Here is a 12,922-nt window from a genome sequence, read left to right on the forward strand (position 1 = left end):
CCACGGCACAGACAAAATCAATTCACTGAGGCCTTGGCATTGCAGTAAAGAGTTTCACTGACGCAAGGCTGGCCATGCACAAGGCCACGCTTTGTGCATGGAGCTATTACTCAAATCAGTCTCCCCAAAGGCTTAGAGGTGAGGGTTTTTCAAGGATAGTTTGGTAGGGAATGGGAAATGTTGATTGGTTGGGGATGCAATCATAGGAGGGGTCCTCATGCGCTGAGTCAGCCTCTGGGTGGAGTCAGCAGAAAAGCAAGTCTGAAAAGAAACATCTCAAGGCCGGGCGCAGTGGCTCATGCCTGTAATCCCAGCACTTTGGGAGGCTGAGGCAGGTGGATCACGAGGTTAGGAGATCGAGACCATCCTGGCTAACACGGTGAAACCTCATCTCTACTAAAAATACAAAAAATTAGCCAGGTGTGGTGGCAGGCGCCTGTAGTCCCAGCTACTCAAAGCTGAGGCAGGAGAATGGTGTGAACCCAGGAGGCGGAGCTTGCAGTGAGCCGAGATTGTGCCACTGCACTCCAGCCAGTGCAACAGAGCAAGACTCCGTCTAAAAAAAAAAAAGAAACAGGCCGGGCGCGGTGGCTCAAGCCTGTAATCCCAGCACTTTGGGAGGCTGAGGCAGGTGGATCACGAGGTTAGGAGATCGAGACCATCCTGGCTAACACGGTGAAACCCCATCTCTACTAAAAACTACAAAAAACTAGCCGGGCGACGTGGCGGCGCCTGTAGTCCCAGCTACTCGGGAGGCTGAGGCAGGAGAATTGCTTGAACCTGGGAAGCGGAGGTTGCAGGGAGCCGAGATCGTGTCATTGCACGCCAGCCTGAGAAACAAGAGCAAAACTCTGGAGAAAAAAAAAAAAAAAATCAGCAACATGGAGTCAACCACGTCAGGTTTTTCTTACTGCCATAATTTTGCAAAGGTGATTTCATATCAATCCTTTATTTTAAGAGACAGGGTTTTGCTCTATGGTCCAGGCTGGAGTGTGGTGGCACAATCACAGCTCACTGCAGCCTTGACCTTCTGGACTCAAGCAAGCTTCCCAAGTAGCCAGGACCACAGGTGGGTATGACCACTCCCAGATACATTTTGGAGTTTTCTTCATAGAGATGAGGGTCTCTCTCTGTTGCCCAGGCTGGTCTCGAACTCTTGGCCTCAGGCAACTTCTCCCATCTTGGCCTCCAAAAGTGCTAGGATTACAGGTGTGAGCCACCATACCCAGCCCCTATCTTATTTTTGAGGCACTTCCAGTTAAGTTGCAGAACCCTGATTTTAGTTTTTACATATAGTAACTCAAATGGAACAGTTCCATTTAGCCCTAACTAGGTAGAGCTCAACTTTACTTCAGATTGTTCCCCATAAGAAAGGTGAATCTGGCCGGGCGCGGTGGCTCAAGCCTGTAATCCCAGCACTTTGGGAGGCCGAGGCGGGCGGATCACGAGGTCAGGAGATCGAGACCATCCTGGCTAATACGGTGAAACCCCGTCTCTACTAAAAAAATACAAAAAACTAGCCGGGCGAGGTGGCGGGCGCCTGTAGTCCCAGCTACTCCGGAGGCTGAGGCAGGAGAATGGCGTGAACCCGGGAGGCAGAGCTTGCAGTGAGCTGAGATCTGGCCACTGCACTCCAGCCTGGGCGGCAGAGTGAGACTCCGTCTCAAAAAAAAAAGAAAAAGAAAAAAAAAAAAGAAAGGTGAATCCAGGCCAGGCGCAATGGCTCACGCCTGTAATCCCAGCACTTTGGGAGGCCGAGGCGGGCAGATCTCAAGGTCAGGAGATTGAGACCATCCTGGCTAACATGGTGAAACCCCGTCTCTACCAAGAAAAATACAAAAAATTATCCGAGCGTGGTGGTGGGTGCCTGTAGTCCCAGCCACTCGGGAGGCTGAGGCAGGAGAATGGCGTGAACCTGGGAGGTAGAGTTTGCAGTAAGCTGAGATTGCGCCACTGCACTCCAGCCTGGGCGACAGAGTGAGACTCTCAAAAAAAAAAAAAAAAAAAAGGGGGGGGGCCGGGCGCGGTGGCTCAAGCCTGTAATCCCAGCACTTTGGGAGGCCGAGACGGGCGGATCACGAGGTCAGGAGATCCAGACCATCCTGGCTAACATGGTGAAACCCCGTCTCTACTGAAAAATACAAAAAAACTAGCCGGGCGAGGTGGCGGGCGCCTGTAGTCCCAGCTACTCCAGAGGCTGAGGCAGGAGAATGGCGTGAACCCGAGAGGCGGAGCTTGCAGTGAGCTGAGATCTGGCTACTGCACTCCAGCCTGGGCGACAGAGTGAGACTCCGTCTCAAAAACAAAACAAAACAAAACAAAACAAAAAAAAGGAAAGGTAAATTCAAAAACTTTAAAAATAAATGGAGCGTGGAAATCAAGAAATAACAATTTCTAATACTTGGGCGTCTACCCTGGGCCAATTCTCAAACCTGATCTCAATCCTCAGAACAATCTTGAAATATAGAGACTGAGTTTATTTTACAAATGTAGAAAATTTCTCTGCAGAGGGGAGATGATGTGTCCAAGGTCACTCTGAGAACTGAACAGAGGGCCTTCTTCTGGGACCCAAGACTCCAGGTTCTAGCCCACTGCCCACCTGCCTCACCCTGTCACAAGCACAATAAAGGGAGTGTTATGATTATATGGATTTGTCTTTGCAATCACTCACACTGAGGATCATGCTTATCATGAATTAGCCATTAGTGATAGCAGCTGGCAACATCTTAAAGTGGAAAGAGCTGCCTCAGGGCCAGACTCCTTGGATTCAAATCCTGACCCTGACACAAGCAGTACCTCTGTGACTGGGAGAATTAACTTCACCTCAGGGAACCTCAAATTAGGAGTCAGGTTCTGAGATGCAAACACCACCAACTGCTGTGGGTTTTGAAAACAATAAAATTGGAGGGTGAACACATGTAAAATGCCTACATTGAAATAAACGGTAGGCTTTTTTTGTAAAACCAGAAGCAGGTTTTACAATATATTTATCTCAAATAATCCTTGTGATGACCTTTAGAGGTAGGTAAGATAACCATAACACCCCCCCCTTTTTTTTTTTTGAGACGGGGTCTCGCTCTGCTGCCCAGGTGGGAGAGCAGTGGCACGAACTCAGCTCACTGCAACCTCTGCTTCCCAGGTTCAAGCGATCTTCCTGCCTCAGCTGCCCCCAGTAGCTGGGATTTTTGAGAGATAGAGTCTCACTCTGTCACCCAGGCTGGAGTGCAGTGGCACAATCTCAGCTCATTGCAACTTCCACCTCCTAGGTTCAAGTGATTCTCCTGCCTCAGCCTCCTGATTAGCTGGGACTGCAGGCACGCGCCACCATGCCCAGCTAATTTTTGTATTTTTAGTAGAGACAGGGTTTCACTGTGTTGGCCAGGATGGTCTCAATCTCTTGACCTCATGATCCTCCTGCCTTGGCTTTCCAAAGTGCTGGGATTACAGGCATGAGTCACCGCGCCTGGCCCCAAAGGTAGCTTCAATAACCATGATACAATCATTTAAAAATATTGAAAATGTCAAAGTTGAATGAATACATTTATTCAATGTCTTTATTACCTATCAAATTCCTACCATGTGTCAGAGACCAGGAATACAATAAGTCAATTTCCTGTACTAAAGAAGTTAACTGTCTTAGTGTTGAACCTTTAAACAAAACCTTACAGGCAATATAAGGGTTATTACAGAGATCATAATAGCCCATAATAATAACCAATTATTGATTGTTGGGTTCTTGCCAGAAGCAGGTTTTACAATATATTTATCTCAAATAATCCTTGTGATGACCTTTAGAGGTAGGTAAGATAACCATAACACCCCCCCCTTTTTTTTTTTTGAGACGGAGTCTCGCTCTGCTGCCCAGGTGGGAGAGCAGTGGCACGAACTCAGCTCACTGCAACCTCTGCTTCCCAGGTTCAAGCGATCTTCCTGCCTCAGCTGCCCCCAGTAGCTGGGATTACAGGCACTCACCACCATGCCCGGCTAATTTTTGTTTTTTGTTTTTTCAGTAGAGACGGGGTTTTGCCATGTTGGCCAGTCTGGTCTCTAACTCCTGATCTCAGGTGAATCACCTGCCTCGGCCTCCCAAAGTGCTGGGACTATAGGTGTGAGCCACCATGCCCGGCCGATAAACCCCATTTTAAATTGTAAAAACCATTGCATCCAGAGCTCTGACAACTTCTCTGAGGTTCCACAGTTGCTGTGTTGCAGAGGCAGCATCAAATGTTGATCCACCTATCCCCAAAGCCCCTGCACTTCTGCCACTGAGTTTCCAAATGCTATGAGGGAAAGGGATTTGGAAACCAAAGACCAGGAATCACGAAGATGCTGATGTGATTTTGGGTAGGGCCTTATAGGGTAAGAGTTTGTCAGGCAATAAGAACAGCAGCAGTCAGCCAGGTGCGGTGGCTCATGCCTGTAATCTCAGCACTTTGGGAGGCCGAGGTGAGAGGATCACCTGAGGTCAGGAGTTCAAGACCAGCCTGGCCAACATGGAAACCTCATCTCTACTAAAAATACAAAAATTAGCTGGGCATGGTGGTGCACGCTGTGGTCTCAGCTACTCAGGAGCCTGAGGCAGGACAATTGCTTGAACCCAGGAGGCAGAGGCTGCAGTGAGATGAGATCACGCCACTGTACTCCAGTCTGGGTGACAGAGCAAGACTCAGTCTCAAAAAAAAAAAAAAAAAAAAAAATTAATAAAAAGAACAGCAGCAGTGGCTAATCCTTAAACCAGTTACCAGGCCTACTTTACATGTCATTGCTTACTGATCCTAACAACCCCAATAAAACCCATGAAATGGGCACTCTTGTCTCCCCTTTTTTTTTTGTTTTTTTTTTTGAGACGGAGTCTTGCTCTGTTGCACAGGCTGGAGTGCAGTGGCGCAATCTCCACTCACTGCAAGCTCCGCCTCCCAGATTCACGCCATTCTCCTGCCTCAGCCTCTTGAGTAGCTGGGACTACAGGTGCGTGCCACTACGCCTGGCTAATATTTTTTTGTATTTTTAGTACAGACAGGGTTTCACCATGTTAGCCAGGATGGTCTCCATCTCCTGACCTCGTGATCCGCCCGCCTCAGCCTCCCAAAGTGCTGGGATTACAGGTATGAGCCACTGCACTTGGCTTGTCTCCCCATTTTATAGGTAAAAGAAACGGGCCTAGAAATGTCCAATCGCAGCCGGGCGCAGTGGCTCACGCCTGTAATCCCAACACTCTGGAGGCCGAGGCAGGCAGATCATGAGGTCAGGAGATCGAGACCATCCTGGCTAACACAGCAAAACCCCGTCTCTACTGAAAATACCAAAAATTAGCTGGGCATGGTGGCGGGCACCTTGGGAGACTGAGGCAGGAGAGTGACATGAACCCAGGAGGCGGAGCTTGCAGTGAGCCGAGATCGCGCCACTGCACTCCAGTCTGGGCGACAGAGCAAGACTCCATCTGAAAGAAAGAGAGAGAGAAAGAGGTGGGGGGGGGGGGGAGAGAGAGAGAGAAAAAGAGAGAGAGAGAGAGAGTGAGAATGTCCAATCACTTGAGTAAGATCACTATAGTTACTTGGTTGTTGTCTTCTCTGTAAGCTGATCATACACATGCGCCGCTTGCCCAACGTCCAGTGGCTATGGAGCCTCCCAGCTGGGTGAGTGGCACCTCACCTCTCCATTGTCAGCCTTGGCCAACAAAGCATGAGTGAACATGGCCTACTAAGTCTAGCAGAAGCTTTAAGAGCCACAGCTTGTGTGAATGAACCTCTTGTTCTTCCCCTTAGTCAGGAGAACATAGTCCTGTGTTGGAACTGTTCCTTCAGACCAGGTGCCAGGATGAGAAGCCATGTGGAGCAGAACTGCAGCAAACGACCCATGGTCCCCGACATGTAATGTGACTGAGGAATGTGCTTTCGGTTTTAAGCCAACTGGAATTTGAGGGCTATTTGTTACTACAGGAGAGCTGTAAGTGGCAGAGTCAGGATCCTAACCTCAACAGATATAAACACCATAAAATTCACCACTTTCCAGTGTATATTTCAGTGACTTTCAGTAAATGTATGGTGCAGCTATCATCACAATCTTCTTTTAGAACATTTTCATCACCCCAAGATGAAACTTAATGGAGTTACTTCCCATTCTCACTCCCAGCCTCAGGCAACTACTAATTTATCATCTATCTCTATAGATTTGCCTTTTCTGGACATTTCATATACATGGAATCATACTACACACACACACACACACACACACACACATATATATACACGTTATATATATACTATATGGTATGATTCTGTGCGTGTTTGTGTGTGTGTGTGTATATATATATGTATATATATATATTTTTTTTTGAGATGGAGTCTCGCTCTGTCGCCCAGGCTGCAGTGTAGTGGCACAATCTTGCCTCACTGTAAACCTCGGCCTCCTGGGTTCAAGCAATTCTCCTGCCTTAGCCTCCCGGGTAGCTGGGATTACAGGAGCCCAACAACACACCCGGCTAAGTTTTGTATTTTTAGTAGAGATGAAGTTTCACCATGTTGGCCAGGCTGGTCTCAAACTCCTGACCTCAAGTGATATGCCCACCTCAGCCTCCTAAAGTGCCAGGATTACAGGTGTGAGCCACTGCACCTGGCCTATCTTTTGTATCTGGCTTGATGGTTTTTGGTCTCACTATGCTGCCCAGGGTGGAGGGCAGTGGCTAATTCACAAGACAGGATCACAGCACATTACAGCACTGAACTCCTGGGCTCCAGTGATCCTCCTGCCTCAGTCTCCTGAGTAGCTGAGACTACTGGTATGTGCCTGGCTAGCATACCGCTTTTAAGGTTCACCCATGTTGCAGAATGTATCGGTACTTTAATTCCTTTTTTACTGCTGAGTAACATTCCACTGCACAGATATACTACATTTTTATCATCAGTTGATGGACATTTGGATTTTTTCTACTTTTCAGCTATTATAATAAACACTGCTGTGAATACTCACATACAAGTTATTCCATGAAAGGGCCAGATATGCAAAATGACCCCCAAATGCAGAAGGAGCTGAGAAACCAAAGAATAAGGCAGACATACCCAGTTTATCAGCAGAGGGCAATTTATTAGGGAAATTATGGACAAGAGCATGGTCTTGGTCAGCAACAAGTCAGGTAGATCTCCCCATTATTCCCCCGACCCAGGGCTTATATACCATAGGAAAAAGGGGTATGTGCTCTATAGGGACAATGAAAGGCAACCCTCTAGAACAGGCCAGAATGAGTTGCACAATAACATCAAGGTTGCTTTGACCTAAAGGTAGAATATATTGTGAGTACATGTTCTTACATTAAAGACAGTAAACAAACAAGGAATCAGGAGGCATTCACAGAGCTGGGGTTAATCTGAGGTCAACATGGCAGATTAGCATCCAAGATGGAGTCACTTTTGTCACTACACAAGGATTTGTGTAGAACTATGTTTTCATTTCTTTTGGGTAGATAGCTATGAATTGAATGGTTGAGTCATATAGCAAGTATTTATTTATTTATTTATTTAGAGACAGGGTCTTGCTCTGTCACACAGGTGGGAGTGCAGTGGCACGATGTCAGCTCACAGCAACTTCCTCCTCCTGGATTCAAGCAATTCTCATGCCTTAGCCTCCTGAGTAGTTGGGATTACAGGCACCTGCCACCACGCCCAGCTAATTTTCTGTATTTTTAGTAGAGATGGGGTTTCACCATGTTGGCCAGGCTGGTCTCAAACTCCTGGGCTCAGGTGATCTGCCTACCTCAGCCTCCCAAGGTACTGGGATTACAGGTTTGAGTCACTGCACCCGGCTTAGGTTTAACATTTTAAGTAACTGCCAAATTATTTTCCAAAGTGGCTACCCCATTTTCCATTCCCACTACAATGTATGAGGGTTCCTATTTCCTCACATCCTTGCTATCACTTGTTACTGTCAGTCTTTTTGATATAGCCATTTTAGTGGCTATGTAGTGGTATCTCATGGTGGGTTTGTTTTTTTTTTTTTGAGACGGAGCCTTGCTCTGTTGCCCAGACTGGAGTGCAGTGGCGCGATCTCGGCTCACTGCAATCTCCGCCTCCTGGGTTCAAGCATTTCTTCTGCCTCAGCCCCCCAAATAGCTGGGACTACAGGCTGGGACCACCATACTTGTCTAATTTTTGTATTTTTAGTAAAGACAGGGTTTCATCATATTAGCCAGGCTGGTATCAAAATCCTGACCTTGTGATCTGCCCGCCTCGGCCTCCCAAAGTGCTGGGATTACAGGCATGAGACTACACCCAGTACTCACTGTGGTTTTAATTTGCACGTCCCTAATAATGTTGAGCACTTATATATGCATGTTAGCCATTCCTATGTCTGCTTTGATGTCTATTCCAATCTTCTGCATTTTTTTTTTTTTTTTTAAAGAGACAGGGTCTCAGCCAAGTGCGGTGACTCATGCCTGTAATCCCAATACTTTGGGAGGCCAAGGCGGGTGGATCATTTGAGGCTGGGAGTTTGAGATCAGCCTGGCCAATACGGTGAAACCCCATCTCTACTAAAAATACAAAAATTTACTGGGCATGGTGGTGCATGCCTGTAGTCCCAGCTACTTGGGACGCTGAGGCATGAGACCTGCTTGAACCCACGGGGCAGAGGTTGCAGTGAGCCGAGATTGTGCTGCACTCCAACATAGGTGACAAAGCAAGACTATCTCAAAAAAATAGGACAGTATTTCACTGCATCACCCAGGCTGGAGTGCAGTAGTACAAACATTGCTCACTGATTGTTGCCTCAACTTTCTGGGTGCAAGCAATCCTCCCACTTTAGCCTCCTGAGTAGCTTGGACTACAGCCATGCACCACCACGCCTAGGTATTTATTTATTTTTTTTAATTTTGTAAAGACAGGATTTCACTGTGTTGTCCATGCTGGTCTTGACCTCTTGGCCTCAAGGAATTCTCCTGCCTCGGCCTCCCAAAGTGCTATGATTACAGGCATGAGCCACCATGCCCAGCTTGCTGACCATTTTTTAACTGGATTATGTGTCTTATTCCTCTTTTGAAATGGAGTCTCACTCTGTTGCCCAGGCTGGAGTGCAGTGGCATGATCTCGGCTCACTGCAACCTCCGCCTCCTGGGTTCAAGCGATTCTTCTGCCTCAGCTTCCCAAGTAGCTGGGATTACAGGCAAACACCACCACGCCTGGCTAATTTTTGTATTTTTAGTAAAGATGGGGTTTTACCATGTTGATCAGTCTGGTCTCAAACTCCTAACCTAGTGATCCACCCGCCTCGGTCTCCCAAAGTGCTAGGATTACAGGCATGAGCCACTGTGCCCGGCATGTGTCTTCTTTTCTCTTTCTCTTTCCTTTCTTTCCTTTCCTTCTTTCTTTCCTCCCTCCCTCCCTCTCTTCTTTCTTTCCTTTCCTCCCTCCCTCCCTCCCTCTCCTTCTCTTTCTTTCTTTCTTTGACAGAATCTTGCTCTGTTGCCCATGCTGGAGTGTAGTGGCGCAATTTCGGCTCACCGCAACCTCCGTCTCCTGGATTCAAGCAATTCCCCTGCCTCAGCCTCCCAAGTAGCTGGGACTATAGGCATGTGCCACCATACCCTAATTTTTGTATTTTTAGTAGAGACGGGGTTTCACTATGTTGGCCAGGCTTGTCTCAAACTTGTGACCTCGTGATCCGCCCACCTTGGCCTCTCAAAGTGCTGGGATTACAGGTGTGAGCCACCACGCCCGGCAAGTTTCTTCTTATTCAGTTGTTAAGAGTTCCTTCCATATTCTGGATACAAGTCTCTTATTATAAATACGATCATAAATTTTTTTCAGGAAAACAAGTAGAATGAATAAGTATTTCAGAAAAGGACTACTAAAACTGACATCACAAAGAAAGTGACCACAAATAAAGACCAATAATAAAGAAAAAAGTTAGATACTTTCCAAAAAGTTCTTTTTTTTTTTTTTTTTTTTTGAGGCGGAGTCTCGCTCTGTCGCCCGGACTGGAGTGCAGTGGCCGGATCTCAGCTCACTGCAAGCTCCGCCTTCCAGATTTACGCCATTCTCCTGCCTCAGCCTCCCGAGTAGCTGGGACTACAGGCGCCCGCCACCTCGCCCGGCTAGTTTTTGTATTTTTTTTTTTAGTAGAGACGGGGTTTCACCATGTTAGCCAGGATGGTCTCGATCTCCTGACCTCGTGATCCGCCCGTCTCGGCCTCCCAAAGTGCTGGGATTACAGGCTTGAGCCACCGCGCCCGGCCCTTTTTTTTTTTTGAGATAGAGTGTTGCTCTGTGGCCCAGGCTGGAGTGCAATGGTGCAATCTCGTCTCACTGCAACTTCTGCCTCCCAGGTTAAAGAAATTCTCCTGCCTCAGCCTCCCAAGTGGCTGTGACAATAGGCGTACACTACCATGCCTGGCTAATTTGTGTATTTTTAGTAGAGACGGGGTTTTGCCATGTTGGCCAGGCTGGTCTTGAACTCCTGGCCTCAAATGATCCACCTGCCTTGGCCTCCCAAAGTGCTGGGATTACAGGCATGAGCCACTGCACCCGGCCTGTGAATTTTAAATGAGTTGAAATTTTATCCATATTTTAAAAATTATTTTACACTAGAAAGCATAGAATAGCAACTTCATTCCAGGGAGGAAGAAAAACACATTTTTGAGTCCTGAAGAATTAGGACACCATCAGAGATGAAACAGGAACATTACAAGGTCTTGTTTAAATAGCACAGACCCCATAAATTCTTCCCCAATTTTCTGCTCCCACAACAAAAAAGAAAAAAAAAATTTAGGGCCAGGCATGGTGGCTCATGCCTGTAATCCCCAGCACTTTGGGAGGCCGAGGAGGGTAGATCACAAGGTCAGGAGATAGAAACAATGCTGGCTAACGTGGTGAAACCCCATTTCTACTAAAAATACACAAAAAAAATTAGCCGGGTATGGTGGCGGGCACCTGTAGTCCCAGCTACTTGGGAGGCTGAGGCAGCAGAATGGCATGAACCTGGGAAACGGAGCTTGCAGTGAGCCAAGATTGCACCACTACACTCCAGCCTGGGCGACAGAGCAAGATTCCGTCTCAAAAAAAAAAAAATTAGGGGGAAATAATTGTTCTTCCCTACAAACATCAGCCCCATGTTGGTAGAATCATTTTTATGGCCCATATCACACCTTATGATCCTATTTTTCAACCCCTGTATTAGTCTATTCTTACACTGCTATAAAGAAATACCTGAGGCTGGGTAATTTACAAAGAAAAGAGGTTTAATTGGCTCACGGTTCTGCAGGCTGCACAGGAAGCATGGCAGTATCTGCTTCTGGGGAGGCCTCAAGGGAGCTTTCACTGGTGGCGGAAGGCAAAGCGGGAGCAGGTGTCTTATAGGGCAGGGGCAGGAGCAGGACCAAGATGGGGTGGGGGGGTGGGGGGTAGGTGCTACACACTTTTAAACAAAAGATCTCATGAGAACTGAGGACAGTACCAAGAGGGAAATCCGCTCCCATGATCCAATCACCTCTCAGCAGGCCCCATCTCCAACAGTGGGAATTAATTTTGACATGAGATTTGCACAGGGACACAGACCCAAACTATATCAACCTCATTAGGCTATAGCAGTCTTTAGGATTGTTTTGGTTTTTGGTTTCGGGTTTTTTTTTTTGAGACAGTGTTACGCTCTGTCATCCAGCCTTGAGTGCAGTGGCTCGATCATAGCCCACTGCAGCCTTGAACTCCTGAGCTCAAACAGTCCTCCCACCATAGCCTTCTGAGCAGCTGGGACCACACCACCATGCCCAGCTTTTTGTTGTTGTTGTTGAAGACAGGGTCTTGCTATTTTGCCCAGCCTGGCCTCAAACTCCTGGCCTCAAGTGATCCTCCCATCTCAGCAACCCAAAGCACTGAGGTTACAGGTATGAGCTACCATTGCCAGCCTTTAGGATTGTTTTTATCTTTATAACCCGTTTTATGAAACAGGTCTTCTGGCCAAGTGCAGTGGCTCATGCCTGTAATCCAGCACTTTGGGAGGCCGAGGCGGGTGGATCACAAGGTCAGGAGATCGAGACCATCCTGGCTAACACAGTGAAACCCCGTCTCTACTAAAAATACAAAAAATTAGCCGGGCGTGGTGGTATGCGCCTATAGTCCCAGCTACTTGGGAGGCTGAAGCAGGAGAATCGCTTGAACCCAGAAGGTGGAGGTTGCAGTGAGACAAGATTGCGCCACTGAACTCCAGCCTGGGCGACAGGGCAAGACTCTGTCTCAAAATAAATAAATAAATAAATAAAAACAAAATCCTGGACTCAAGTGATCTGCCTGCCTCAGCCTCCCAAAGTGCTGGGATTGCAGGCACAAGCCACCATGCCCGACCAACATCAGGTTTTAATTGATAAGTAAGCAAGGATAAGGAACAGATTCTGTACACATGGAAAAATAGAGAGAAAATCATGTACTAGTGATTAAAGAAATGTCAATTTTCGGCCGGGCGCAGTGGCTCACACCTGTAATCCCAGCACTTTGGGAGGCTGAGGCGGGTGGATCACAAGGTCAGAAGATCGAGACCATCCTGGCTAACACGGTGAAACCCCGTCTCTACAAAAAATACAAAAAATTAGCCGGGCGTGGTGGCGGGTGCCCGTAGTCCCAGCCCCTACTCGGGAAGCTGAGCGGGAGAATGGCGTGAAACCGGGAGGCGGAGCTTGCAGTGAGCCGAGATCGTACCACTGCACTCCTGCCTGGGCGACAGAGCAAGACTCTGTCTCAAAAAAAAAAAAAAAAAAAAAAACAGAAAAGAAAATAACAGCTATGTAAGTTCCTCAGTATATAGCAAAAATAGTATTATTTTTTCATTTTCTTTAAGATAAAATTCATTGTAGTATAATTTACATACCAAAAAAACACCCATTTTACTAGAATACACCTAGTGTCTACTCTGAGGTGACCTCAACTGAGGGGCTGAGTGGGAC

This window comes from Rhinopithecus roxellana, chromosome 1 (assembly GCF_007565055.1).
Source record: "Rhinopithecus roxellana isolate Shanxi Qingling chromosome 1, ASM756505v1, whole genome shotgun sequence".
Lineage (NCBI taxonomy): Eukaryota > Metazoa > Chordata > Mammalia > Primates > Cercopithecidae > Rhinopithecus > Rhinopithecus roxellana.